Source organism: Suricata suricatta, chromosome 9 (assembly GCF_006229205.1).
Source record: "Suricata suricatta isolate VVHF042 chromosome 9, meerkat_22Aug2017_6uvM2_HiC, whole genome shotgun sequence".
NCBI lineage: Eukaryota > Metazoa > Chordata > Mammalia > Carnivora > Herpestidae > Suricata > Suricata suricatta.
Window position 1 is genome coordinate 73,177,621 of NC_043708.1, and position 4,658 is coordinate 73,182,278.

The 4,658-nt window shown below is 38.1% G+C and overlaps 1 pseudogene; it reads left to right on the forward strand.

Annotated features, from left to right (window-relative positions):
* Positions 1 to 4,019, forward strand: part of LOC115302272 — a 7,065-nt pseudogene extending 3,046 nt beyond the window's left edge.
* The last annotated feature ends 639 nt before the right edge of the window (positions 4,020 to 4,658 follow it).

Sequence of the window (4,658 nt, forward strand, 5' to 3'; positions counted from 1 at the left end):
TTTGAGGGGGATCGTAGTAAATGTGTAGAATGTTTTGGTCAACTTATTTTGATAAAGCAGGAAAGACTATCCAATGGAAAAAAGACAGTCTCTTCAACAAATTATGCTGGGAAAACTGGACAGTCCCATATGATTTCACTCAGGTGGAATTTAAGAAACAAAGCAAATAAATAAAGAGGGAGAAAGAAGAGGGGCAAACTGTAAAAGGGAGTCTTCACTACAGAGAACAAACTGAGGGCTGCAGGAGGGGAGCTGGGCGGTGGGATAGGTTAAGTGGGTCATGAGCATTAAGGAGAGCGTTGTTGTGATGAGCACGAGGTGTTGTACGTAAGTGATGAATCACTAACTCCTACACCAGAATCTAATACTACACTGCATGTTATCTGACTGGAATTGAAATAAAAACTTGGAAGAAAAAATCTATTTGATATAAGTATTATTATGTATCTGCTGACCCTCATGTGTACCTGATTGTAGAATATTTAAATTACTGATTAATAAAGCAAACACACACAAGTACTTCACAAATAAATAAAACAAGAAGCATTTTATATCTACTCACAAACCCATTGGGATCTTTTTCTTCTCTGGGACAGCAGTCTAATCTCTGCTATACTGCCTGGTGAACCTGGAAACTGGAAGATTAACAGTGACCTCACTCATATATTTGGTGGTTGTTGGCAAGTTGACTGTGGGAGCTTGCTATCAGTCAAGGCACCACAATTTTCTCCATATCGGGCCTCTCATTTGTGGTGAGCTGAAGCTGGCTTGAATCAATCCTTGAGAGCTAATTATTGAGGTGGTTGCTAAACTGTTGGTGGATTGAAATCAACCATGGTATGAGTATTTTTTAGTTAAAAATTTTTTAGACATTTATTTATTTTTTGAGAGATAGAGTGAGACAGAGCATGAGCAGGGAGGGTCAGAAAGAGGAGGAGACACAGAATCTGAAGCAGGCTAGGCTCTGAGCAAGCATTCAGCACAGAGCCTGATGCAGGGCTTGAACCCACCAACTATGAGATCATAACCTGAGCTGAAGTCTGAAGCTTAACTGACTGAGCCACTCAGGCACCCCAATCATGGTTTGAATATTTAGATCACAGACACAAGGAAACACTACAAATCAGGTTCCTCATGAACTCTAACCCAGCTGCATCTAGAACCAGTTCTTAAATATCTACCAGCACATTCTTGCTTCTTGTGCCTTAGAAGACCAGCTTGCACTCATTCACATTGTGGCCTCAAGATTTTAATAGAGACAAGAAAGGGCAGCTCCAATGCACAGCACTTTTGTGCTTTCTATTATCCTTTTGGAGAGAACTAGACACATGGCCAAGTCCAGAGTTTGTATAGAATAGTATTCATCCATAAAAGGAAAGCAAGTATTGATTTATGAATGAATCTCAAAGGCATTATGTTGGGTAAAAAAAAAAAGCCAGTACAAAGAGGAAACATATGATATGATCCCATTTATGTGACATTCTCAAAACAACAAAGCTTTCTAGCATTTCATAAAAATAAAAAGTAACCATTTCACAGCCACAAGAACATTCAATTATTCACTAAATCAATACTATCATTTTAGCATATACCATTTGCTAAGTTCTGTGCCAGGTATACTATTGATCTGAGTAACTCAGATGTATGGAGCCAACAGTCTTGTGGTATGGATGTGAGAAAGAACAACAAACACCAGCATGTAAAAAAATATAAGTAAAATAAATTGTAATGAGTGTTATGAAGGGAGTAAGTAATTTGAGATTTTAAAATATTGGAAGTATGACAGAGGGAAGGGTGATCAGATAAAGCTGTTCAGTGAAATGACCTTCCTATTCTCCCCTCTCCTCTCTTGCCCTTTCCTTTTTCCCTTCCATTCAATTTTTATTTGTTTTATTTTTAAAATGTTTTTATTTATTATTGGGAGACACAGAATGAGCATGGTAGGGTCAGAGAGAGGGGGAGACACAGAATCTGAAGGAGGCTCCAGGCTTGAGGTGTCAGCACAAAGTTCAGCGCTGGGCTCCAACTCAAAAACCGCGAGATCATGACCTGAGCCGAAGTCAGATGCTTAACCAACTGAGCCACCCAGGAACCCCTCAATTTTTCTTTAAAATTTAATTAGTTTACATATAGTACAATATAGGTTTCAAGAGCAGAATTCAGTGATTCATCACATATAACACCCAGTGCTCAGCACAACAAGTACTCTCTGTAATACCCAGCACCAATGTAGCCCATCCTCCACCACCTCCCTCCATCAACCTTCAGTTTGTTCTCTATCATTAAGAGTCTCGTGTGGTTTGTTTCCCTCTCTTTTTTCCTTTTCTATTTTCCTTTAGATTACTTAATATGTATTTATGCTCATTATACACCTTTGTTCTGGATATTTAGTATATCCCATATGTTTAGTTGTTTGGTTTCTTAAATTACACATGAGTGGAATCATGGTGTCTTTCTCTGATTTTTTTCTCTTAACATAATGCATTCCAACTCCATACTTGATGATGAGTAATGTTGAACACTTTTTCATGTATCTGTTAGCCATCTGGATATCTTCTTTGGAAAAGGGTCTATTCATGTCTTTTATCCATTTATTTGTTGTTGTTGTTGGTTCTATGTTTAATTTTTTTAGGAAATACCAAATTGTTTTCCATAATGGCTTCACTATTTACAAAGTTTTATTTTGGTGGAGAGGTATATATTTTTTGGGACTGAGAGAGCACGCATTCTATCTCCTGGGAATCCTGGTTTTCTGGGAGCTTTCTCTTAGAGTTATAAACACTAATGACCCTTACTCATAAAAAACTGACCTTTACTAAACAACGCTGTTTGCCTCATGGTTAAAGGTCACTTCCTTAAGGCTATACCTGAGGTTTTATAAAAAAAAAAAAAAAAAAACCTGCTCTTCCCATATAATAGCATCAGTGCCTGTACCTACGTTCTTTATGACAACCACTACTACTAGAATTGTAACTTCTACCGAATGCATGTCCTGGAAAATTGTAAAAATTATCTATAAAAAATCATTTACTGCTCCTTGTACCTTTCACCATAAATAAAGCTAGAGAATCAGACAGAGCAGAGATGCCTGCCTGGTGATCAGAAAGAAACTTGAGGCTCTCTCAGTCTCTCTCTCCAATGCCATCTATCATTCAGGGAACCCTGGACCTGCTGGAGCTGGATTCTAGCAATTATATTTGTAGTAAAACGGGACCCTCAATTACACTCTCCCTCCCACGTACTTCCTGCTGGCCTACCTCTCCTTTATTGATATGTCCCTGGCCTCCTTTGCTACTCCTAAAATGATCTGTAACCTAATTAGTGAATTTGAGGCTATCTCCTATACAGGCTGCATGGCCCAGATGTTCTTCCTTCACCTCTTAGGTGGAAGTGAGATGATGTTACTTGTAGCCATGGCAATTGATAGATTCATTGCTATCTGCAAACCCCTCCATTACAAAAATATCATGAGCCATCGTGTTTGCATCAGACTTGCGTTTCTGTCCTGGACCACTGGTTTTGTACACACTGTGAGCCAAATGGTATTCACAGTGACTTTACCATTCTGTGGCCCCAATGTTGTGGATAGGTTTTTTTTTTTTTTTCTGTGATCTGCCTCAGGTCATCAGACTTGCTTGCACTGACACTTAGTCTTGGAGCTATTGGTCATTTCATTCAGTGGACTACTTGCTTTGTTCTGTTTCATCTTCTGTTCCTCTCCCATAGCATCATTCTGATTACTGTCTGGCATCACTCCTCTACCGGGTCTTCTAAAGTTTTGTCCACTCTTTAAGCTCACATTACAGTTTTCTGAATCTTGCATCTTTATCTATCTATGGACATTCATCAGGGTCTCCATAGATAAGATCCTCTCTCTGCTTTACACGATTTTCACTCCCCTTTTAGATCCAATTATCTACACATTCAGGAATAAAGACATGAGAAAAGTAACAAGTAAAATAAAAAACAAGCATTGTGAGTCCCAGATCCATCTTTTAACTGAAATATTACAGTCATGAAAGACATCATCATCATTGTTGCCATCACCATCATGCAAGGGCATACCATTTCAATTTTTTTTTAACATTTATTTATTTATGAGAGACAGAGAGACAATATGAGCAGGGGAAGGGCAGAGAAAAAGGGAGACATAGAATCTGAAGTAGGCTTCAGGCTCTGAGCTGTCAGCCCAGAGCCCAGTGCAGGGCTCGAACTCAGGAACTGTGAGATCATGTCCTGAGCTGCCCAGGTGCCCCATGAGGCATTACGATTTGGTATAAAATATAAGTCACATCTTGAGAACTAGCAGTCTTTCCCTATACAACATATATATGCAATCAAACATCCTGAATTGTTTAGCCAAACACAGACCATTTCAATATAATCCCATGCATGTATGCTGTAATTTTCAGGTATTTGTTGAGTTCTAACCATGGATGAGACATTTTGCATGTGTTTTCTTTTAACATTTCAACAATGAAAATAGAACGTATTATTAACAGATTCTCAGTAGAAACCCAGCATTATAAAATTTAATGAACTAGCCACAAAAATTGCAAGTATAAAACAGAATCAAATCCAAACTCTAACTCCAACATCTATGCCTTTATAACAGATTTTCTATAGACATTTTAATAACATTCATAAATTTATTTCTT